The 25,978-nt window shown below is 39.9% G+C and overlaps 1 long non-coding RNA gene across 1 annotated transcript in view; it reads right to left on the reverse strand.

Annotated features, from left to right (window-relative positions):
* The window catches only part of LOC123936018, a 50,911-nt gene extending 43,656 nt beyond the window's left edge, over positions 1–7,255 (reverse strand). Inside the window, exon 1 of the long non-coding RNA XR_006817057.1 lies at positions 7,141–7,255. This is a non-coding gene — a long non-coding RNA (uncharacterized LOC123936018). The remainder of the gene's footprint in view (positions 1–7,140) is intronic.
* Positions 7,256–25,978: the final 18,723 nt, after the last annotated feature.

The raw sequence follows: 25,978 nt of genomic DNA on the forward strand, positions 1-25,978 counted from the left end.
TTCACGTTGTTTCTAGGATTACTGGCCTCTGTTCTTCCCTACTCAAGAATAATGTTTTGAAGATTATAACATGTCCCAGATTAAGAGAAGCAAGGAAAGGTCTTCGCTGTATGCTTAAGTGGATTGCTGAGGACCAGAGAGGTCGTAGACATAGGGAACAGAGAGAAGGAATCCCAAGGTGAAATTCAGAGACGGTGATTCAGGAAATCTTGGCCTAGTAACTTTATCCCACAAGACATCCCTTTCCGGTGCCAACTTTGGAGCTCTCAAATTTGTTTACTACTAACAGGACAGTAGGTGTCCCCTCACAATTGATTTCCTACTACTTTTAGTTAAAGTCAGGATTCTTCAATTAGGGGTGCCTGGGTGACTCAGTTGTGTCTGCCTTTGGCTCAGGTCATGCTCAGTGGAGAGTCTGTTTCTCCCTCTGTCCCTCCCCCTGCTCATGTTCTCTCCCCCACTCTCTCTTTTACATAGATTAATAAAATCTTAAAAAATAAAAATAAAAAAAGAATTCTTGGGGCATCTGGGTGGCTCAGCTTGTTAAGAGACTGTCTTCAGCTCAGGTCATGATCATGGAGTCCCAGGATCGAGTCCAGCATCGGGCTTCCTGCTCAACAGGGAGTCTGCTTCTCCCCTCCTCATACTCTCTCTCTCTCTTCCTCTCTCATTCTCTCTCTCAAATAAATAATAAAAATAGAGAGAAAGAAAGAAAGGGAGAAAGAATTCTTAAACACACAATCCTTCTCAAACTGGACTGAACTTACTTCACCTCCTACCAATACCCAAAAGTATCCAAAAAGCATGTAGAACTTATCAGTCTCCGTCAACAAAGAGTTGTCAGCATCGCCTATGCACCGTCATGCCAGCAGCCCCAAAATGTCATATGAAGGTCACACGGAACACGCTGCTCTTTCCGGATGGATAGTTAGCTGTCTTCCCAGTCTGGCATATTCTCCTCATCCCTCAGAAGCTATCCGTCACCTCTTTCCCAAAACTTCCCTTGACCCCGGACTGAAGGGGCCCCTTAATGCCTCCATGCAACTTTGCTTATTACTCTATCATTGCCTCGCCCACATGGCATTGTAATTATTTGTATACTGAGGGTTAGGATGGCAGCATATGAATTTGACGATCACATAATTCAGCCGGGATAGCACAAACCTAAAGGTAATGTGTTAAATTCGTTTATCCTTGCCTGGAAAAAGTTAGATCGTGACTGAAGGAAGTTGTTTTTGGACTCATTCAAACTGTGTGTTTGCTTTTGTTTGATTTGTTTGTTTCCCTGTGTACCTATTTACACACCACTATATTTAGGCCAAGAAAACTGTACCTAAGAGAAAAATGCACCACTCCTGTTCTCTTGGAGTTTACTATCTAGGTAAGAGGCTTTTCTAACTGCTTTAGCAAAGGCACAAATCAGAAGAAGATGGGGCTGTGCTAGGAGAGGTTGAGTGGAAAGCCTGAAACCATCCAACTCAGTTCCTGCTCACCCTCTATGAGGGCCAAACCACAGAACCCTGAAGCCAAACCACAGAACCCTGGAACTCTACGGAGCACCATTTGAAAGAGTAAGAGGCATATATATCAACCCAAATCAGATAATAAATATGCAATTATTTACTATAAACTGTAAAATGGCATACTAATTATGGTTGTTGTTTTATAGACTGCAAAGTGTTCTTGCAGTCTTAAGTCAACAGAGTATGTATAAGAATATCATGGGGCACACCTGGGTGGCTCAGTTGGTTAAGTGTCTGCCTTTGGCTCAGGTCATGATTCCAGGGTTCAAGTCCCACACTGGGCTCCCTGCTCGGCAGGGAGTCTGCTTCTCCCTCTGCCTACCACTCCCCCTGCTTGTGTGTGCGCTCACTCGCTCTCTCTCTCTGACAAGTAAATAAATAAAATCTTTTAAAAAATAAGAATATCATGGGAAGAAGGACTGCATGAAAAGAAGGGGAAACACTGGGGGAAGAAGTAAAGAAGAGACTCAGAGACAGAAAGTGTAAAGAGGAATATCACCCATGCAAAAATTAGACACTAAGGCTGACCAGTATGGGTACCTCTGTGTAGCAACTGTAGCATCAGAAGAAATAACAGTAACCATATATAGGGCACTCCTGTAAGTCAGGGACTGGGCAGAGCCCAAAGCATCCATCATCTCATCCTTACAGCAACCTTGAGAAATGCTATTGGTTCCCCATTTTACAGATGAAGAAAATGGGGCTTGAAAGGTTTAGGAATGTGTCCAAAGTTAACTAGTAAATTAGAGACAGGACTCAGATTCTGGGCTATCTGAGGTCAGCGCCTAGACAGGTAACAAACTTCAAAATCTTTTGTTTATGACAAGACATGTAACTCATGTGCCCGCAATGTGGAAGAACAGCACATTCTGATTTACCAGGAACACTCCAGGGTTACATCTGTTTCCCAGTGTAATTATTAATAACACTCCCTTTCACCCTCAGAAGTGTCCCATTTTAGACAAAAATGGTCATAGCCAACCGGCCACAATGCCAGAGTGAAATGTGTCGACAAGATTTTCCAGGCCCAGTGCAAAATAAAAATGTGAGGCCTTTTGCTCAAAAAGCAGGGGGAAATGTGTTATTAAAGATACTGAAATAGGGGCACCTGGGTGGCTCAGTTGGTTAAGCCTCTGCCTTCAGCTCAGGTCATGATCCCAGGGTCAGGGGATTGAGCCCTGCATTGGGCTCCCTGCTCAGCAGGAAGCCTGCTTCTCCCTCTCCCTCTCCCCGTGCTTGTGTTCCCTCTCTCATTCTCTCTCTCTGTCAAATAAAGTCTTTAAAAAAAAGAGGTATTAAAATATAAAGCTTTTCTCTTTCTTTCATATATTAGCTCTACTCACACTCTACTATCCCAGTGGACTTCACTTGTAAAACACAAGTTCAAAGATAAAACTAGCACAAATTTCAAGACAGTGTTAGCAGAGTTCTAAACCAAGTTCCAGGTCCTTCTGAGTACGAAGCCCAGAGCAAAGCGCACAGCATGCACACCCATGAAGCTGGTCCTGCTCTGCCCTTCTTCTGTTCACTCAGATGGGTCTGGGAAGACATCCTGATCTTGGTATGGCCTATGATTTCACAAGCACTGCACAAAATTCTGTGGAAAAACACACAAGTAAAATATGGGCCTGTCCTCAAGAAGCTTACATTCTAATAGAATGAGACCAAAGTAAACACATACATGTATAAGTCTCCTTTGGTGCAGGGAAGAAGAAACTACAAAGCAGTGAGCACTGTAGCCTGGCATGGGGTAGGGGGGACAGCAGAGAGGACAGGATTATGAAGTTTCCTCAAGGAATGGAGCCCTGAAAGCCCAGTGGGAATACAAAAGGATAGAAGGGCTAGTAAGAAACAAAAGAAGCCAGAGATCCCATGGGAAGCGAGAATCACTCTATATACCAGCTATCTGTGGGGTGGGAAAGTTGTTCTCGCTTTAAAAAATGAAAGGGTTGGAAATGAGAACAGAAAGGAATTAGAAGTATAAAAGATCTTAGGGGTACCTGGGTGACTCTGTCAGTTAAGCATCTGACTTAAATGCTCAGGTCTTAATCCCAGAGTCCTAGAATAGAACCCCAGTCAGGCTCCCCTTAGCAGGGACTCTGCTTCTCCTTTTCCTTCTCCCTCTACCTCTCCCCTGGTTCATGATCACATGCTCTTTTTCTTTCTCTCTCAAATAAAATTTTTAAAAATCTTTAAAAGAAAAAGAAGTATAAAAGATCTTAGTATGAAAAGTTTTCCCCTTCAGGTCATATGATCATTTCATCAAGAGAAAAAATACCATTTTGTTTGATTATTTATGGGCTTGTAAGTCAAAAATGTGTTCTCGATAAAACTAAAAATACATTTTCTATCTCTTCATAATAAAAATAAGAGTTACCCTTCCTGCATGTTAATGGCTGAAACAAGGACAGAAATCTAAAACAATGACTAATCTAACAAATATTTACATTTGACTTAGAAATGCACTACCAGATTTTTTACAACAAATGTATCCCTTATTTAATACTAGTGCTAACTTTTTTTAAAAATCACTTTTATGGTTTGTCTACATTTCTGATCAGTCCTTCAAGATGGACTCCTAGAAAAAGAATCGCCAGGCCAAAGAGTTTGAATATTTTTAAAGCTTGGTATATTATTAGCTTACGTTAAAGTTAGAACTAGATTGACTACATCAACAGAAGGTGAACAAGTAATAATACATGCATATTCAGTGTTACTATAAATAATAATGAAAAAATAAATACTCAGAAAAGAAAATCTAAAAGTGTACTACAAGTAGATCTGAGGCTTTCAATGATTATGATTAAAAATAAGTCAGGGTAAACTTTTGTTTAGGATGACAGGCCAATTAGTGTGTTTGTGTGTGTGTGTGAACATGTTTGTGCATAAGTACTGGATGTACGTGCACAAAATAATGGACAAAGAAAAATAAAAGTGGAAGAGTCCATAATTTCTGAATGAAATAAGAAGAATGAAATCATTAAATGAACTACTTGTAAATAGGTACATATAATTAATTTACTTTATACCTCCCACAATTTCTTTTTTTTCCTTTTTTTTAAGATTTTATTTATTTATTTGTCAGAGAGAGATCATAAGCAGGGGAAGCAGCAGGCAGAGAGAGAAGCAGGCTCCCTGCTGAGCAAAGACTCCAATGTGGGGCTTCATCCCAGAACCCTGGGATCATGACCAGAGCCAAAGACAGATGCTTAACCAAACTGAGCCACCCATGTATCCCCTCCCACAATTTCTTACCCAACTCTATCTAGCAATAAGTTTTCAATTTTAATAATCAAGTGCTAAGGTTAGAGGAAAAACGCATATATTAAATAAAGATCAACAAATTAGTTTTTGATGTAGATTAGGTTAGATCTCTATTTCTACAATTCAGGACTCTGCACAGTACTTTTTTCATATACCTCTAGAAAGAAGTAACTAATACAGTTTAAGAAGTGGCTCAGATTTTTCAAAAGTCAAAGAACTTTGTCACCAATGAAGTTTCATGAAAGGCAAATCTGAAGCTATTAAAAGTCAAATCTCCACCTCACATCAGTCAGAATGGCTAGTATCAAAAAAACAAGAAATAACAAGTGTTGGTAAAGACATGGAGGAAAGGAAACCCTCATGCACTGTTGGTGGTAATGTAAATTTGTGGGGCCCTTTTGGAAAACAGTATGGAAGTTCCTCAAGTAATTAAAAATAGAAGTATCATATGATTCGTAACTCCAGTTCTGGGCATTTGCCTGAGGAAAATGAAAACACCAACTCAAAAAGATATATGTACACCTATGTTTGTTGCAACATTATTTACAGTATGTAAGCAACTTATGCATCCATCTATAGATGAATTGATCTAGAAGATGTGGTATGGAATAGAATATGAAATTCACAATGGAATATTACTCAGCCATTAAAAAGCATTAAATCTGGTCATTTGTGACAACACAGATAGTATTATGCCAAGTGAAGTAAGTCAGACAGAAAGACACCATATAATTTAATTTACAGTGGAATCTAAAAAACAAAACAAGCAAACAACAACAAAGAAAAACAGATTCATAAATACAGAGAACAAACAAGCAGTTGCCAGCAGGGAGAGGGGTGGGAGGATAAGTGAAATAGATGAAGAGGATTAAGAAGTACACACTTCTGATTATAAAATGTCATAGAAACATACAACATAGGGAATATAGTCAATAATATTTACAATATTTACAATATTTACAATATTTACAATAAAATTGTAATAACTTTGTAAAAAAGTCAAATCTTAAAAACATGCTTTTTAGAACATTGCTGCATGGAAGTGTACAACAATCCAATTTATCACCAATTACCCATATATTCTCAAATATCTAAATATTTCCAAAGAATGTGGCCCCAGGGGCTCAGGTATACTGATTTTAATTTGAGAAGTCAACCAGAAGTCAACCTGTGTTGAAACATTGTTCTCTCCTTCTTGACATAGCAAAGAAGTGAATTCCTCTACCATAATTATAAGCAGAAAGTTTACATCTTACAGAACACTGAGCGGAAAGTTTTGGCCTTTGAAACATTTCCCTTTGGACCACGAGGGCACGCAACACGGAGGTGGAAGGAGCAGAAGGTTTGAAGATGTGAGTTAGATTGCAAAGGCTAAGAGCTCCTCAGTCCTATGCTCTCCCAGGCATCTGCGTGGAAAGGAGCCAATGCTCTTTTGTCTTTGCAACAATGAATAGAAAAAATTCAATTTCTGAGTGATGTCTCAGAAGTTTCTTTCACTCAGTTTTGCCCCTTCTGGCTCTAAAATGAATGAAACGTTTCCAGAGCAGCCTTCCAATACGTCAAGCTGAAACTTTGAAACAAAGTTCCTGCCAGTTCTTTCTATGAAATCTTGAAGTTTTTTGACACTAGTTTTATTATACTACTCTCCTGGGCTCAGTGTGAACAGAGAATCCAGAAGCTGAGCGGGGAATAAATTTAAACCCGGGATGGAGGATGGGAGTAGGAGACTGCAGAGCTAGAACAGGGTAAGCACCACAGGTGGCTTTAATAGCCAACAGCCGCTAGAGATCATAACCCCGCTGCTAGTTCTCTAGCCCCCGCCAGAATCCTATGTTTCAAAGATTATTATAACCAAGGGACTTCGCTGCCATCTAATCTGAATAATGAACTCAAGCTCTAAAGCAATCAAGGATTTTTTTTTCTTTTAACTAAATGTGCCTGAATGTGGTAAACTGACTTTAATCACCAAGCCAAAGTCTTAAAATCCCAGGGGAGGAAGAGAAGAGGGTAAAAAAATTACATAAGGCAGCCGGGGACGGGGTAAAGAGTGAGGAAAGATGGGGTAAGCAGGGATTCCGGGGACAAGAGCCTTCTCCCATTGGAGCTAACTTTTCAAGCCCGCCTATCTCCAAGGCCCTGGCAAACTCATTGCGTGTCCAGGCGTGAAACAGCCCCGCCCGGGGTCCACGTGCGGGCGAGCATAGTGTCCGTGCGCGGGTTCATGGTCCCGCGACGCTGGGAGCGGTACCCCGTCCCCAGTAGACAATGCCGCGCGCGCTTCCAGCGGCCTCTCCGGGATCCGCGCCCCGCGCCGCCCGCCACCCCCTGCCTTGCCGCGCGGGGACACACTCACCAACACCAGGAACTCCAGCGTGCCCACATAGTCCCGCTCGGTCTTCTGGAGCTCGCTGAGCATGCAACAGGCGCAGGCGAAGCTGTTTCTCCAGGTCTTGGGCGCTCTCGGCGCTGGCATCCCCGCGGCTCTCGTCGGTCACGAGGTGGGCGGCGGGACGCAAGGCTGCAGTCCTGCGCGCTATGCCGGTGCCGACTGGTGCCCCGCCCCGCGCCGGCCAGAGGGGAAAGTTGCTGCCTCTGAGAAGTCCGAGGAGGTATGGGCGACTTTACATGCTGGGGAGAGGCTGGGGTGTTGGGAGAATAGAGTGCGCTAGCTGGAACTCCGGCGCGGGAGGCGCGAGGCTCTGAGCAGACAAGGAGAGGGCTCCTGCCCGGGACCTGTAGGCTGAGCCCCATGGCTCTGGCCTCACGCGGCCGGGGCTGGAGGAGAGGCAGCTCCGACAGCCACAGCGGTGACTTGGACATTCATCAAATGCTTTGTATCCATGTGACTCCGACACTTTACCCTTCGCCAAATCTCAGGAAAAAGGAAACAACCCTGGGGAAGTGTGTTGCATGCCAGCTAACTAAGCACACACACACACACACACACACACACACACACACGGAGTCAGCACTTGAGATAAAACTAATTGGAGCTAACTAAGCACACACACACACACACACACACACACACACACGGAGTCAGCACTTGAGATAAAACTAATTGGAGCTAACTAAGCACACACACACACACACACACACGGAGTCAGCACTTGAGATAAAACTAATTGGAGCTAACTAAGCACACACACACACACACACACACACACGGAGTCAGCACTTGAGATAAAACTAATTGGAGCTAACTAAACACACACACACACACACACACACACACACACACACACACACACACAGAGTCAGCACTTGAGATAAAACTAATTGGAGATTCCCAAACCCAGAGGAGGAACTCCAAGACACAGCTCCAGGGTTGCTTCTATGACTCCCGCCTATTGTTTAGCTTTAATGTGTTTTGTACAAATCCTGAAAGCAAAGAAACAAGTTCCCAAGGTTACATAACTGGATGGGAACAAAACAACCATGGTATTAACCCTCCCATCTTTGAAAAGAAACACATTGATTTTTGGTTTTGTTTGGGCACAAAATAGGTTTGCTTTTAAAAGCCCCCCAACCGAGAATAATTCACAGAGCAGATACCCTCCTGCCTGCCCTTGGAAAGTCAGTTAGCATAATAAATGAAGACACTATGGGAAAATGACAGCCCTGGCCCAAACAAACAGACTCCAGATAGAATAAGCATCCCCCTTTGCACTGTGCTGTTTTGGAGGGGTGCTTTGCATGCCTATGACTTTTTTTCAATAGCAAGATGGTATGTGAATTTAATCACAGGCAAAAATACTCGTGCCAATTTTGTTTCTAAGAGGTGCTATGATTTAACACAGTGTCACTAAATGAGCAGCTTTGTCTAAAGCTGTTATTGAGTGGTTATCAAAAGATATGTAGATACACGTAAAGGTATAGAGATACAGATATATTCTTAGGATTTGAAAAAGGAGAGAAACACAGAGCATGGCCTGATTGTAATGTGTATATTTATTGCCTTTTCTCACTTGGAAACAGAATCAGAAGCTAATGAGCACTGAACATTTACAATTCCAAGCAGAATAATCCATATATATTTTTGTCTTTATATTATCCACATTGATTTTTCAGTGTCATTTTATTCCTACTTAGAACTTGAAGCACTCCACACTAATGACATTTAAATATACTGAAGAGTGAATGGTTTTGATGAAAGAAAGTAGCATGTTAATTTTTTCCAATAGTTGAAAGCATTAGCAAAACTCTAAAAATAAAAGATATTTTCCACATTACTTACATTAAAATAATTATCAGAGATATCTTTTCAGAGCATGATGAATCCCTACATCCCTCAAAGAGCAAAGAGGGAGTGAAATATTCTTCTTTTATTAAGGGCACAGCTTTTGAATGTGTGAGGAGCTGATGGACAAGATATGATTTTCCTTTGTTTTGTGCATGCCTATCTACAGGTAGCTCTGAGCAAAGGACAAATAAGCAAATGGCGTCACACCTTGTGGCAGAAGAACAAAGGAGGAGGGGCATTAAAGAGCAGATCTCATAACCCCTAGTAAACAATAAACAAAAGAAACAAGGGAGGACAAAGGAAACACACATCCAGCAATGAATGGGAAAATCAAACATGGTTTAGCCTTTACGCAATGTACCACAAGGAATGAATGCATTTCCTCCTTACATCCACCCTTCTCCAATGTAAAAAGTGAGTAAATAAATCACGCTTTCCATTCAGGCACTCTTATAGATAAATATATACATATCTATATATATTTCTAACCAATTGCCCCCCCCCAAGTTTGAGAGCTGTTTATGCCATTATCCTTCTATCAAAAATAATTAGTTTATATACAACCCACTAGAGCTTCAGCCTTATCTCTGAGAGTAATATATTGAGCTTGAATCTCCAGTGGGGTTTTACCTACCCAAACCATTTGCCTTGAATCTACAAACGTGTGTATTGAGTAACTCTACGTGCATTGCATGGACCTATGGCCTGAGGACCACAGAGACTTGATCTCTAGGCAAATATTTCTGAAGGTATTTCACAGACCATTACACGAAGGTCTTGTTAAACATTTCTGGGCCTCATCCTAGATGTATTGAAGGAGAATCTCAGAGATGCAAGCCCTAAACTCTTTTGACGGGTTTTCATATTATTCTTAGCCCTGCTAATATTTGAGAGCCACCATTCTAAGAAATTATAATTGAGTAGGAGAGTGTTATAAATATAAGTAATTCTGTTAAAAGGAAGCTGCAAGGCATGCTTTGAAAAAATAAAAAAGTGCAAGGACGTTAACAGAAAAATATTCAAGTGTGCACATCCAATTGTCTCTCAAAAGTGCCCATAGAAATTATTATGATAGTAACAGTTTCTCCCCATTCTTCTGTTCCTCGGTGTATTATTCCTCAATACCATTTGTAATTAATAAACAGCTTCAGAACACCATGTAGAGCCCTCTGCCAGGCGCCTCTCAGTGTCTTCTGTAGCCCTGGCAGGAGTTCTTAATTCCTTATCAAAGACTTGAGAGCATAAGAAAACAGGGCCCTCATATCTGGAAACCTTCACTTTGATGGTAAATAAGGTCTTTCATAAACTCTGAACGTGTTGTATCCCTCCCCACTTCCTCTATTGAAACTTTAAGCTCTGTCTGCCAGGAAAAAGAAAGCGACAACAAAAATGATGGACAAGACCCAGTTTTTTCCTGAAATAGTAATGAGGTTGGAGCATCCAATAAAAAGGGGATGGGAAAAAAAGAAGATAGTGAGAAAAGGCTAAGTGGTAAACTAGCCCAGCCATTAAGTTTATTTCATATGCATGAACTTGTTCGGGTTAGAATCTATTATTATACAGTTCAAAGAGCCAAAGTACAATGCACAGTAGGTTTTCCTTGGTCAGAATTAGAGAAGAACAACTCCTGGACAGAAGAACCCAAGATGTCTCTCTAAAAAAAAGAGTTCCCAGCTTGTATTTCTGATAGAGATCATTTTAGCTTGCCTGCCATTCCGGTACTAGTGTTTGCCCAGGTGAAGTAATAAATCAGATTTGATGTGGAAGTCATCAAAAGACAATAGCACTGGCTAAAAAAAAAAGAAAGATCACTTCATTGCACAGCCATCTTGTTAAACAGAGAATTCTAGGAGTCAAACTTTTTTATTTATAAGTAAAATTGATTCTGGCATTTCCTTTACTACTCTAGCCTATAATAGATGATTCTAGACTATACTAGTATAAAGATATAGGTATGTTGGAGCTGTATAAAGCATAATTAGGAGTCTTGGACAAGAAATAATTCTAAAAATACTTATTACTTTAGGATTTTAGAATGTGTATTACCTAAAAGGACAAAATTTAGTTTCACAGCCATATTTTAATTTTAGATACAATGTTCATGGCATAGCAAACTAAATAAATGTTTGAATAGGATTCCTTTGGGAAGACTCTCAAGTTCTTAAAAGTGTGGTCCTTTCTACACTAGCTTGATCAAACCCAAATCATCCTCACAGCCGTAATCTAACATGTAATGGATAATCACTTTCCTCATTATGGAAACTTGACCTACAGCTGTTAGGTCCGTAATCAAAGGAGCGAGACTGATACAAAGCGGAAGTCAAGCAAAGCTTTATTTCGCGCCGAGCATTGAGAATCAAACCAACCGTTCAGGGCCACCTCTTACAGAGAGGGCGGCCACCCCCAGCCTCACAGACTAACTTTTATAAAGCAAAGGCCATGTGGTTGAGCATGGCCACACACAGGTGGCCAATGAGATTGCAACACACAGAGAAAGCTGCACAGTCATGGTAGGTCACACATGGGTGGCCAATTGAATTACAGTTCACCCCATAGTAGCTATTTGAACTAGTCTATCTCCTTAGTCAGAATTGGCGCCCAAAAGTTGCCCAAAAGGCAGGGCCCACACTCCTTGGTAGCTAGGGAGACAATATGCATACTCCACTGATTGGATGTCTCCACTTGACCGACTCATCCCTAAATTCGGGCTCTGTTATTGCCACCTGATCTGACCCACCCTTGTATTTGGGCTCTGTTAGCAGGAACTGGTCAACCATATTTTACTGGTTTCCTGGACTTGCTTTTAAGTAAGTTCCCATGGGGGGGGAGGGGGCGGGGGCAGGGTCAGTTTAAGTTTTACTGCATAAACAACAAAATGGCTGTTCAACCAAAGTGGAGCCACTCTGGCTAAATATGCCCTTACACAGCCATGCCTGCAAAATAAGCAGCCAGTTTTTGTCTATGGTTAATCTCAGAAGAATATCATTCTTACATCATACCATCTGCCTGCTTAGCTCCCTTTAAAAATCCTCTCCAACCTCATAAACCTCAAGCTATACCTTATTTCTCTCATCCCCGTAAAAACTTCTACCCGGTTGTCTTGTTGCCTCTATGAACACCCTCTCTTGTGTCCTCCAAGGTTTTCATTCTAATATATATAAATGTACATGAGATATATAATATATTATATATAATAGTATCTTATTATTATCAATATCTATATATAATATATGAAATTTATAAAAATTATATGTCTTTCATGTCATTGCCTGTGTGTCTTATCCTGGATTCCTTAGAAAGCAGAGAGGAGACAATAGCTAACGTGAAGATAATATATAGGTAATGTGATCCTGGGGGGGGGGGAGAGTGAGGGAAGAAGGAGTGAAACAGAGAAAGGAGAGAAACAGAGTGAAACAATACAAGAATACAAAATAGAGTTGACCATTCCAGTGGGAAACTAGATGCTCTCTTCTACAGGACCTTCTGTGTAGTCTTTTGAAATACAGCTCAGAACTATCCTGGGGGAAGAAAGAGGGAAGCATTTAATCATTATTTCCTATCCCCAGGTGGTCAAGGATTGCTCCATAAGGCATTCATAGGACCTTGTACTTGCATGGTGCCCTTGCATGAATGCTTAGAGGTTTGCACAGATAAAACTGGAGTCAGGAAGCAAGAAGGGTGAGGCACTCTTAGATTGTTCCTGTATGAAGTTGGTGAGGGCATTTGAGGAACTGCATCCATGGTCATCAAGAGTAAGAGAAGAGGTCAAGAGAGTTTTTCCTGGAATACAAGAAGGGTTTGAATCTACTTCAAATCCCTCAGGATAAAGGCAAATGTCATTTATGACCCAGCCTCTCAGGGTTTATTTCATGCCACTCCCACCTTGGCAAACGAACCCCAGCCATGCAGGAGTACTTTCAGAATTCTTAAGTGCCAAGATCCATAGCACAGTCCTTCTTCCTTATCATAGCATCCGTTATGTTCATTTTAATTGCCAGATCAATTGACGGAATTCTTTACAGGACCACAGTATCTTGAAGGAAAAGACAGTGTCACCACAGCTTCTCCAGAATCTGGCATACAGTCTTGTTAAATATATATTTATTGATCAAATGAATGAATGAATTGCACTGGAACTCTTTAATCATTCTATCTCTAAACAAAAATGGTCTTTGTTTAGAGGTGGCCTTTTGCTTCTCCTCTATCATTTCTTCAGGGGAAGGCAAGATAGATACCCTTTTATTTTCTCAGAGAAAAATGGTGTATATGTAAATGACTGTGTCTGTGAATTATGAGCCTGTTTAGGGGACCAGAAGAAACTACAAATATTACATTTCTTGTATTCTCAAAGAAGTACCATTCATCTCACCTGAAATGTGGCAATCACATAATTAAAATCCATATACACTATTCCTAAACCAATCATGGAAAACTGAACGAAATATATGATAATAAATCCAGGAAAAAAAATCACATTACCAAAGCAGAAAAGCAAGTTTACTGAAAACAGATATATAATGTATTAGGCTAGAGAGTTCCTATAAACCCCCTTATATTCCACCTTCCCAACATAGATTTTCTTATTGTGAACATCTTGCATTAGTGTGACACACTTGTTACAATTAATCAGCCAATGTGTATAAATTATTTTTAATGAAAATCTATAGTTTACATTAGAATCCACTCCTTGTGTTGCACATTCTGTGTATTTTAACAGATGTATGATATATGGGTGCCTGGGTGACTTAGTCTGTTAAATGTCTAACTCTTGATTTTGGCTCAGGTCATGATCTCAGGGTGCAGAGATTGAGCCCTGCATCAGGCTCTGTGCTAAGAGGGGAGTCTGCTTCTCTGCCTCTCTCTCTCTCTGCCCCTTCCACCTTGCTCTTTTGCTCTCTTTCTCTTCAATAAAAAGTAAATCTTTTTAAAAATGGATGACATATATCTACCATTACAGGTCAGAAAACAATTTCTAAAAGTGCCCTGCTCTCTATGTATTTACTCCTCTCTCCATTCCCCATCCTGGCAATTACTGATCTTTTTACTGTCTCTGTAGTTTTGTCTTTTACAGAGTGACATATAATTGGAATCATACATTATGTACATTTTCAGACAGGCTTCTTCCACTTAGAAATCTGCATTTAAGTTTCCTCCATGTCTTTTCATGGCTTGATAGCTCATTTCTTTTTATCACTAAATAAAATTCCATTATCAGGATGTACCAGCTTATCAACTTACCTGTTGAAGGACATCTTGAATGTTTCCAAGTTTGGGCAATTAGGAAGAAAGCTACTATGAACATTATTGGGCAGGTTTTATACAGATAGAACATTTCAGCTCCTTCGAGTAAATACCAAGGAGTATGACTGCTGGATCACAAGATGAGAGTGTATTTCTGCCAAACTGTTCTGAAGAGACTGTATCATTTTTCATTCCCATCAGCAGTGAATGAACATTCTTGTTGTTCCACATCCTCACCAGCCTTTGGCAGTATCAGGATTTTGGATTTCGGCCATTCTAATTGGTATGTAGTTACATCCTATTGTTGTTTTATTTTATAATTCCCTAGTGCCATACAAGACTGAATATCTTTTCATATGCATACTTGTCATCTGTATATCCTCTTTCATAATCTGTCTGTTAAGGTCTTTGGTCCATTTTTAATTAGGTTTTTTTTATTATTACTGAGCTATAAGAGCTATTTGTATATCTTGTACAATGGTCCTTTTATCAGATGTGTCTTTTGCAAATATTTTCTCCCAGTCTGTGGCTCATCTTTTTATTCTTTTGACGTTGTCTTTTGGCAGAGAAGATCTTGATTTTAATGAAGTCCAACTTATCAAGATTTTCTTTCATAGATCACATTTTTGGCACTCTATCCAAAAAATGTTTGGCTTTATCATTGTCACACCCAAAGTCACCCATATTTTCTCTTAGGTTGTCTTCTCAGATGTTTAGCTTTGCATTTTACATTCAGGCCCATGATCCATGAGTTAATATTTTTGAGAAGTGTAAGGTCTTTGCCTGGATTTGTGGGGTTTTTTTGGTTTGTTTTTTGCATTGGTTGTCCAGTTGTTCCTGCATGATTTGATGAAAAGACTATCCTTTCTCCATTAAATTGCCTTTGCTCCTTTTTCAAAGATCAATTGATTATGTTAGTGTGGGTCTTTTTCTGAACTCTTTATTCTCTTTCCTTGATCTATTTGTCTATTCTTTCCCCAGTACCGCACTGTATTGATTACTCTAGATTTATACCATGTCTTAAAGTTACTCCTCTGACTTTATTCTTCGCCATATCGGATTGGCTTTTCTGGGTCTTTTGCCTCTCCATATCAACTTTAGAATAGTTTTTTCAATATTTGCAAGTTAGCTTGCTGAAATTTTGTTTGGAATTATGTTGAATCTATATATCAAGTTAGAAAGAACTGACGTACTTACAATATGAAATATTTCTATCCATGAACATAGAATATCTCTTCATTTATTTGGATCTTCATTGATTTCTTTCATCAGAGTTTCATTATATTTCTCATATAGCTATTACATATACATTGTTAACAATATACCTAAGTATAATTTTTTGGTACTAAAAATAAGAATGAAGCTGCTATAAACTTTAGTGTGAAGGTTTTTGTGTGGACATGAGGTTTACCAAGTAAATGGTCTTGTGTTTTTTATTTCAAATTTTAATTATTCATCTCTAGTATAGAAGAAAGCAATTGGCTTTTTATATTTGCCTCGTATCCTTCTAGCTTGTTTTAATCACTTACTAGTAACAGGAGGTTTTTATTGTTATTGTTTTGGATTTCCACATAGACAATCATGTCATCCTACAGCAAGGACAGTTTTATTCCTTCCTTCCTTATCTGTATACTTTTTATTTCCTTTTCTTATTTTATTGCATTAGCTAGGATTTAATACAATATAAAATAGAAGTGGTGAGAGCACATATCTTTGCCTTATTCTTGATCTTAGTGGGAAAGCATCTAGTTGCTACCATTAAGTATGATATTAGCTGTAGGTTTTCAAGGATGTTCTTTATCAAGTTGAGAGAGGGTATGCCCTTTTTTTTATTTTTAAAGATTTTTATTTATTTATTTTGAGAGAGAGAAAGAGACAGAGTGAGAGAGAGCATGAGAGGGGAGGTCAGAGGGAGAAGCAGACTCCTCATAGAGCTGGGAGCCCGATGTGGGACTTGATCCCAGGACTCTGAGACTATGACCTGAGCCGAAGGCAGTTGCTTTACCAACTGAGCCACCCAGGCGCCCAGGTATGCCCATTTTTGATAGTTGTTTTAATTCTTATATTGGCGACATCTGTAAATAAGCAGCACACTTAAAATACTCCTTCCTGTTACAGAAAAGTTATGCAATGTCTCCTGACTACCTACTGTATTATTACATGAGACTATTAACAATTCTGCCTTTCTTTCTCTGACTCACCACCTTCCACCTTTACCTTTTAATTGGTATCTTTAGTTCTGTACTGTCAGGATTGATAATATTTATCTTGTATTCTGTAACTACATTTAAGACATCCACGTTTCTTTTTAAAAGTTTAAAATCAATTAACAGTGTATTTATGATATGACTACTTAAATAATGCTCATTGCATAAATAAGTAATACAATAAAATTGTACTTCCTTCTCCTTAGGTCCAAATTCATAACACTCAGGACACTCAGGGACCTCTTCTAGGTTAAATGGGTTCTGTTTCATAACACACCATCAATTGCTGAAAGACCTGCATGACATTGGGTTTCTTTCATATCTGAACCATGACTTTATTACACAGTCTCTTAGGTTTTGGTTTTATTTTCTACTTTTGGTAGAGATTCTAATTTTCTGTGAAAAGAAGAACTATATCCTTTCTTTGGAAAATCACTAATATTCTCCAGCCCCTTAGGTACTATCTGTTGCTCTGTTTTGTCTTTATTCTGTTCATTCTTCTTGGAGCCCTTGATTGCATTCCCACACTGGACTGATTGATTAAGTACCTGATCAAAAACTGTCATCCTGGGATTGTTTTTCCAAAGCCTTCAGGTGAATTCCACCATCTCTCTTTTCAGAGTCTTTTCTCTTGGTATACTCATTTTCTAGGGCTGCCATAACTAAGTTTTAACATCTCACAGTACTGGAAGCTGAAAGTATAAGATCAAGAGGTTAAAAAGGTTGATTTCTTCTAAGGTCGGTGAGGGATAATCTGGTCATCCCTCTCTCCTATTGCTGGATATCCTCAGATATTCCTTAGCTTGTAGATGTGTTCTCCCCATGTCTTCACATTGTTTTTCTTCTGTGCATGTCTGTGTTCCCTTTTTAGAAGGACACAGTCATATTGGATTATGGTCTCTTCTAATGACCTCATCTTAAATTGATCTGAAAAACTTTGGTCCAAAGAAGGCCACATTCATAGGTACTGGGGACTAGAATGACAAAATCTTTTGGGGGCATACAATTCAACTGACAACACTTGATATCTACACCTATTTTACTGGATTATATCTCAAATGACTTCCTTTAGAAGAGTGCATGAGATATAAATTTTCCGAGTCCTGGGATCTCTAAAATGTAGTTATTTTGCCATGATGCATTTGCTTCAGAATTATTATCCATTAGAACTGGAAATACCATTGCTCATTTTTCTCTTACCAGTTGTGTTGGCGATTAGAAGTCCAGTGCGACTTTGACTCTCTATCCTTTGTAAATGACCTGTTTTATCGATGTGAAAGTTTTTTGGAATTCTCTTTCTTTTGTGTTCTGACAGAAAGATTTCAGGCATATGTTTACATGTGAATTTTCTCTTAATTTACTAGGAACTTGATAGACTCAAACAGAATAGTGTTTTCTGACTTCTGCGAAAGTTTTTTTGTAGTATTTCTTTAAAATTTCTTTCTCTTAGTGGGGCACCTGGGTGGCTCAGTTGGTTAAATGTCTGACTCTTAATGTCAACTCAGATCTTGATCTCAGGGTTGTGAGTTCAAGCCCATTGAACTCCATGCTAGGCATAGAAATTTTTTTAATTAAAATTATTAAAATTTCTTTACCTTTGTTAATGTATGCCCATTTTTCTGGAAATCCTGTTAGTTGAGTTGGATCTCTTAGAATTATACTCTGAATATCTTATCTATTTCAAGTGTTCAATCTCCTCGTTTTGTTGTTGTTGCCTCTGTCTCATTCAATCTCTTTGTTTTTTTCTTTATGTTGTACGAGAACTACTCACATTATATTCTAACCCTTCTTTAAATATTTCATTTGGCATATAATTAAATATATAATAAATGTTCCACTTTGTACCTTGACTGTTCTTTCTTGTAGCATTCTGCTCTTGTACTCGGGGGTACTACCTTCTCAAATCTTTCTCTGAAATTTCTTTGTTTCTTCTAGCAACAATTTTTCTGTTGTTGTTGGTTTTTTGGGTTTTTTCTTTTTCTTCTTTTTTTTTCTTTTGTCTTGTCTTTCTTTTATCCAGTCCTTTTGTGATGTTGACAGTATATTCATTCCAATTAAGAAAAGGGAATGGGATTGTTTCTCTCTGTAGCAGGGATGTGTTTCCTCTATTTATGTGGGTTTGTTTTTCTACTTGGTTTCTCTCATTAATAGACATTTACTGAGACCTTTATGTAGGTGTCTAGGACTTGTCTAAATGAAATGAATTATTTAATGGGTACAGGCAGGTAACAGGTCTTTAGCTGTGGAGGTTCCAACTGCCAAAATGGGAGAACTTTACTCTGGGGTGCTGGCACCAAAAGTTCCAATTCTGCCTATATCAATGCTTCCATCTTATTAGAGAAGAATCCTTAGGTGTTTTTAGTCTGAGACTGATGCTTGATTTTTACACTAAGCATCAGAAAACACAGAGAAGGGAAGCAAAGAAATGAGCATGTCAGGAGGAAAACATTAGGCTGCTGTGCAAATAGCCTTCTCAGATATGCCACTCTTCTCACTCTTGTTGGCTTTACACCTTTCAACTTTCCTCTAGGTCGACCTTCTCCCGTTTTCTGCTCTACACCTGCCTCACTCTCTTTTCCTTGTTGAAAATCTTCCATCCTCTTTTTATCTTTCATAAATGTGTGGAAATCTCTCCCCTGCTCATGTTTCTATTTCATTCCCTTTGCAGAAATGGGTGTTTTCTTTTACTCTTACCTAACGTTGGCAGGGGGTTTGAAGGGATTAAGGAAAAACACATACCCTCTGCCCGTTATCTTGTACCATCTATAAATACAAATTTCAAATTCAATGTAACACTGATGCCAGTGGAACATTTAAATAAAAAAAGTCTGTATTACCAAAAAGAGAAAACTAGTGGTGACTTCATATCTTGATTAACGACATGTATACATACACTTAAATAAGTGTATACACACAAGATGTGGTAGAACAAATAGCCAGTTCTAAGAGGAAAGTTATGGAACTGAAATACACTAGATGGAAGAGTTTACATAATTTTTAAAAAATAGTAAATGGCTCTTTTTTTAAAAGATTTTGTTTATTTGTTTGACAGAGAGAGACATCACAAGTAGGCAGAGAGGCAGGCAGAGAGAAAGGGGGAAACAGGCTCCCTGCTGAGCAGAAAGCCCGATGTAGGGCTCAATCCTAGGACCCTAAGATCATGACCTGAGCCAAGGGCAGCAGCATTAACTCACTGAGACACCCAGGCGCCCCTACATAAGTTTTTAAAGATAATACTAGATAGTGGGTTACACAACATGTGGTATTTTACAGCATAACTGATCTCATTCAACGATTGTAGGTAGCTAATGCCCCTTGATGAATTCCCTATATCCACACCATTTAATAATTTCACAATTTGGTTGCTCCCACTAAGGCATAGAGTCTTTTTTCCCCACTTACTTAAGTCTTAACTGACCTTGTGAATTGCCTTTTCCAAAAGAGTGTGATAGAAGTGATGATCTATAAGTTCCAGAGATTAAGCCCTTAGAAAGAATAACTTCCATTTTTGCCCTCTTGAAAACCTGAGATCATCATCTAGACAAAAGCCCAGAGTAACCTACTGTAGGATTGGAAGCCACGTGGAGAAGAGTCAAAGTACCTTAACCAACAGTCATCATCAGTTGTCAGACATGAGAGTGATAACATCTGGGACTCTAGTTCCAAGTGAGCTGTCACATGACTGCAACCATATGAAAGAGCTCAGGCAAGACAAGAAGAAGAAACACTCACGTGGTCTACTCACAAAATTAAGAAAATAATAAATTTTGATGTTTTAAGTCACTAAGTTTTGGAATGTATTTTTTTTTCTTGAGCAATGGATTTTTTTTTTAAAGATTGTATTTATTTATTTGACAGACAGAGATCACAAGTAGGCAGAGAAGCAGGCAGAGAGGGAGGAGGAAGCAGGCTCCCCACTGAGCAGAGAGCCCAATGTGGGACTTGATCCCACAACCCTGAGATCATGACCTGAGCCAAAGGCAAGGGCTTTAACCCACTGAGCCACCCACACGCCCTGAGCAATGGATTTTTAAAAGCAACCTCTAAGAGAAGTTCTGAACTTTGTGTCTAATTGAACATATTTTAGAGGTGGGGGAGGGGCAGAGGGAAAGGGAGAGAAAGAATCTTAAGCAGGCTCACGCCCAGCATGACATGGGGCTCTGTTTTACAACCCTGAGAAAATGACGTGAGCCAAAATCAAGAGTTCAATGCTTCACCAACTGAGCTACCAAGGTGACCCTCTTATTGGACCATTTTAATGGTACAGATTCATTCCTTCAGCAATCAATGTGACTGAAGGAATTATGTATGCTGATTGGCTTAGGGCTGAATTTTTGCTTTTCCTTGAACTAGTTAGTGTAGCAAGAAGTTGTCATGAGTGGCTTAGGTCAAACCAGGTCATCCCTAGCACTGAGGGTGGGTTCAATCTCATGGAAACCAGTGGAGTAGGAGTAAAGGGGATGCTACAGAGGCAATTACAATGTCTAGGACAGGAGGGAGGAGGCTAGTAACTCACCTTGGAAAAGTTTCTGTTCATGACCATTATCCATTGTTGCTTCTCTTGAACCCAACATTATCACTATGGAAATGCTGGCACCTTTGCCCAACTTGCAACTATTAGAATTGTCACCTTTGAGTCTACCTAATCGCTGCTGCCATTACTTCAAGCCATTGCTGCCAACATTATGAAACTACTCCATAGCTTCAGTAATCATGACTTTCAGCGTGAGCTGCAGCTACTGCCAAAGTGCTGGACTGCGTTCCAACCTAAACTGAACTGAGAACAGGGTATAGGGAAGGTCTAACCGAAAGGTAAAGTTGGAAAGACAGAAGACATGAGGCAGAAATAAAGGACAAACGGGGAAGAAGAGGAGAGTATGTGGCCCCACCTTGGTGGCAAAGGCACAGAATTCACAGGTGATCTGGAAAAGACTGTGTGTCCCTGCCATTAGAAGCACAGTAGTTTTGGGGGTAACAAGAACAGCTCTGACTGCAAAATCATCTATAAAAGAGAGAAAAGTCAATGTCCAGTGGAGGAGCCAGAATTTTAGGAAGTACTCTGAGTTCTGACACTCGCCATACCTGCCACCCAGAATGATCTGTGGGCCTGCCTTGGAAGTCAAACATCTGGATCCCTGAAGAGTGTCCCATTGCCTCCAGGATCTCATTCATACATTCCCTAAGTAGCTGCCAGAGAGGATTTTCTCACTTTAACAACTGTGAAGCCCTAGGAGGTTCTGTGTATTTCCACTTCTTATGTTTGGCTGCTGCTTTGAAAGTGCTCTACAGTTGCACCCCAGGTCAGGTTGACATGTGTAGTCTGTGGGATGTGGGGAGAGTGAAAAAGAAAAAGCTGGAAGGGGATATGCATATCCCAGGCAGAATTCTCTCAGCTCTTACATTCTGTTCTCTCACATTTGTATGCATTTCTGTCATATTTTATTTTTTAAAATGTGGTACCAAATTAGTGGGTTCTACTTGATTATATTTTCTATTTGAGTGTGCATCCATATTCATAAAAGCATTGGATCCCTAGTTTTCCTTTTTTGTGCTCTCCTTAACAAATTTTATTATTAAAGTTAACCTGAACTCTTACCATAAATGAGAAATCATCTAAAAAAATCTGTGATCTGGAATAGTTTAATAACATTGAAATTATCTGGATTAAACATGTGAGCTGGAAGGCAGTTGTAAGATAACCCATCCAATAGTAGTCCCTATTTAAATAGTAGTGATTAACCTAACTTGCAACATCTATTTATATTCGATTATGAGAAATTTTTTTATTAAATTTTTTATTTATTTCTTATTTTTTAATAAACATATAATGGATTTTTATCCCCAGGGGTACAGGTCTGTGAATCACCAGGTTTACACACTTCACAGCACTCACCATAGCACATACCCTCCCCAATGTACATAACCCCCCTCCCCCTCTCCCAACCCCTCCTCCCCCCAGCAACCCTCTGTTTTGTGAGATTAAGAGTCACTTATGGTTTGTCTCCCTCCCAATCCCATCTCGATTCACTTATTCTTCTCCTATCCCCTAACAACCCATGTTGCATCTCCATGTCCTCATATCAGGGAGATCATATGACAGTTGTCTTTCTCCGATTGACTTATTTCACTAAGCATGATACCCTCTAGTTCCATCCATGTCATCGCAAATGGCAAGATTTCATTTCTTTTGATGGCTGCATAGTATTCCATTGTGTATATATACCACACCTTCTTTATCCATTCATCTGTTGATGGACATCTAGGTTCTTTCCATAATTTGGCTATTGTAGACATTGCTGCTATAAACATTCATGTGCACGTGCCCCTTCGGATCACTATGTTTGTATCTTAGGGTAAATACCCAGTAGTGCAATTGTTGGGTCATAGGGTAGTTCTATTTTCAACATTTTGAGGAACCTCCTTGCTGTTTTCCAGAGTGGCTGCACCAGCTTGCATTCCCACCAACAGTGGAGGAGGGTTCCCCTTTCTCTGCATCCTCGCCAGCATCTGTCATTTCCTGACTTGTTAATTTTAGCCATTCTGACTGGTGTGAGGTGATATCTCATTGTGGTTTTGATTTGTATTTCCCTGATGCCGAGTGATGTGGAACACTTTTTCATGTGTCTGTTGGCCATCTGGATGTCTTCTTTGCAGAAATGTCTGTTCATGTCCTCTACCCATTTCTTGATTGGATTGTTTGTTCTTTGGGTGTTGAGTTTGCTAAGTTCCTTATAGATTTTGGACACTAACCCTTTATCTGATATGTCGTTTGCAAATATCTTCTCCCATTCTGTCAGTTGTCTTTTGGTTTTGTTAACTGTTTCCTTTGCTGTGCAAAAGCTTTTGATCTTGATGAAATCGCAATAGTTCATTTTTGCCCTTGCTTCCCTTGCCTTTGCCATTGTTCCTAGGAAGATGTTGCTGCAGCTGAGGTCGAAGAGGTTGCTGCCTGTGTTCTCCTCAAGGATTTTGATGGATTCCTTTCTCACATTGAGGTCCTTCATCCACTTTGAGTCTATTTTCATGTGTGGCATAAGGAAGTGGTCCAATTTCATTTTTCTGCATGTGGCTGTCCAATTTTCCCAGCACCATTTATTGAAGAGGATACCTTTTTTCCACTGGACATTCTTTCCTGCTCTGTCAAAGATCAGTTGACCATAGAGTTGAGGGTCTATTTCTGGGCTCTCTATTCTGTTCCATTGATCTATGTGTCTGTTTTTGTGCCAGTACCATGCTGTCTTGATGTAGAGCTTGAAGTCCGGAATTGTGATGCCACCAACTTTGGCTTTCTTTTTCTATATTCCTTTGGTTATTCGAGGTCTTTTCTGGTTCCATATAAATTTCAGGATTATTTGTTCCATTTCTTTGAAAAAAACGGATGGGATTTTGATAGGGATTGCATTAAATGTGTAGATTGCTTTAGGTAGCATAGACGTTTTCACAATATTTATTCTTCCAATCCAGAAGCATGGAACATTTTTCCATTTCTTTGTGTCTTCCTCAATTTCTTTCATGAGTACTTTATATTTTTCTGCATATAGATTTTTAGCCTCCTTGGTTAGGTTTATTCCGAGGTATCTTATAGTTTTGTGTGCAATTGTAAATGGGATTGACTCCTTATTTTATCTTTCTTCTGTCTTGTTGTTGGTGTAGAGAAATGCAACTGATTTCTGTGCATTGATTCTTTTTTTTTTTTTTTTTTTGTGGTGAATTTTCCGCCTTGTCATTTTGTCCAGATAAGAGTATATGAAGGAGCAAGTAAAATACTAAAAGGGTGGCAAAGACCCCAGAAAAATGCGCTTTAACCAAATAAGAAGAGACCCCAAATCCTGCGGGGGAGAAAGGGGATAAAAAGAGGTTCATAAAAAAAAAGAAAAATTTAAAAAAGAAAAAATATAAAAAAGAATATATATATATATATATATATATATATATTAGAAAATTAGTTAAAAACTTTAAAAAAGAAAAGGGTAAAAGTTAAAAAAAATTTAGCAGAAGAAGAAAAAAATTGAAAAAAAAATTTAAATTAACTGCAAGACTAAAGAATCATGGGGAGAAAGCCATGAGCTCCGTACTTTGCTTTTTCTTCCTCTGGAATTCCGCTGCTGTCCTTGGTATTGAACCTGCTCTCCTTGGTAGGTGAACTTGGTCCTGGCTGGATTTCCTCTTGATCTTCTGGGGGAGGGGCCTGTTGTAGTGATTCTCAAGTGTCTTTGCCCGAGGCGGAATTGCACCGCCCTCACCAGGCGCCGGCTGAGTAATCCACTTGGCTTTGCTTTCGGGAACTTTTGTTCCCTGAACACTTTCTGTAGAGTTCTGGAGGACAGGAATGAAAATGGTGGTCTCCCAGTCTCTGGCCCGGAGGAGCCGAGAGCCAGGCCCCCACTCCTGAGTGCGCCCCCAGAGAACAGCGCCCAATCACTCCCATATCCCCGGCCTCCAGCCATGCTCTGAGCTCACCCAGCCTGCGACCTGTTCAAGGTAACCCCGAACTGAGAGCTCACTCCTCAGCTCTGTCTCTGTAGCTGGCTTCCCTGTTGTAATGCCTGCAAGCTCTGCGACACTCCAACACCCCCGATCCTTCTGTGACCCTGCGGGACCTGGGGCTATGCTGACCCTGCGCAGGCTTCACCCCGGTTTAGCCTCTGGAGCAATGTCCCTCCATGGAACAGACTTTTAAAAGTCCTGATTTTGTGCTCCCTTGCTCCACCGCTTGTCGGGAGCCGGCCTCTCCCCCCGCAGTCTATCTTCCCGTTGTTTTGGATTCACTTCTCCGCCAGTCCTACCTTTCAGAAAGTGGTTGATTTTCTGTTTCTAGAATTGCTGTTCTTCTTCTCTTCGATCTCCCGTTGGATTTGTAGGTGTTTGCAATGTTTAGATAAGTTATCGAGCTGATCTCCTGCTACCTGATGTAGTCTCAGTCTGCTACTTCTCTACCATCTTGACTCCTCTCTCTGGTGCCGGTTGTTAAGAAAATAAGCCCAATACATAAATTCCATTAGGACTTTGAATGTGTGCCTTTGTCACAAAGGAAAACAACCAATTGCTTGAAAATCCCATGTCATATAAGGTATAATATTCCATGTAACCTGTAATTATGGAGACTAAAGGCAGTTGTGGAATAGGTAGTTCCTATGAGGGAATGTTTCCACCTTAGGAAATTCTTGGTGGCATTGGCGATCACATATTAGAAAGCTGTCAAAAATAAGACTTGAGAGGACTATATCCCAGTGGGGGTAATTTCCACTGGATAGCTGGAGCTTAGTTTCATTAGCACAGAATCCACCTTTGTCTGCCTCAGCAGAGATACAGGAACAAACAACAGCTGGCCAAGGCCCCGCCATACAAAGGGCTATATCAGGACCAGGCTGATTGCCCATTCTATTGCCAGTCATGAGTTCATCATGCCTTTTAATACTGCTTACCTCAGGTATCACAGCAATCAAGACTCCTGACACATTTCACGTCCTTTCTTTCCTTACTATATGGCCTCCATGAAG

The sequence above is a fragment of the Meles meles genome, unplaced genomic scaffold (assembly GCF_922984935.1).
Source record: "Meles meles unplaced genomic scaffold, mMelMel3.1 paternal haplotype, whole genome shotgun sequence".
Lineage (NCBI taxonomy): Eukaryota > Metazoa > Chordata > Mammalia > Carnivora > Mustelidae > Meles > Meles meles.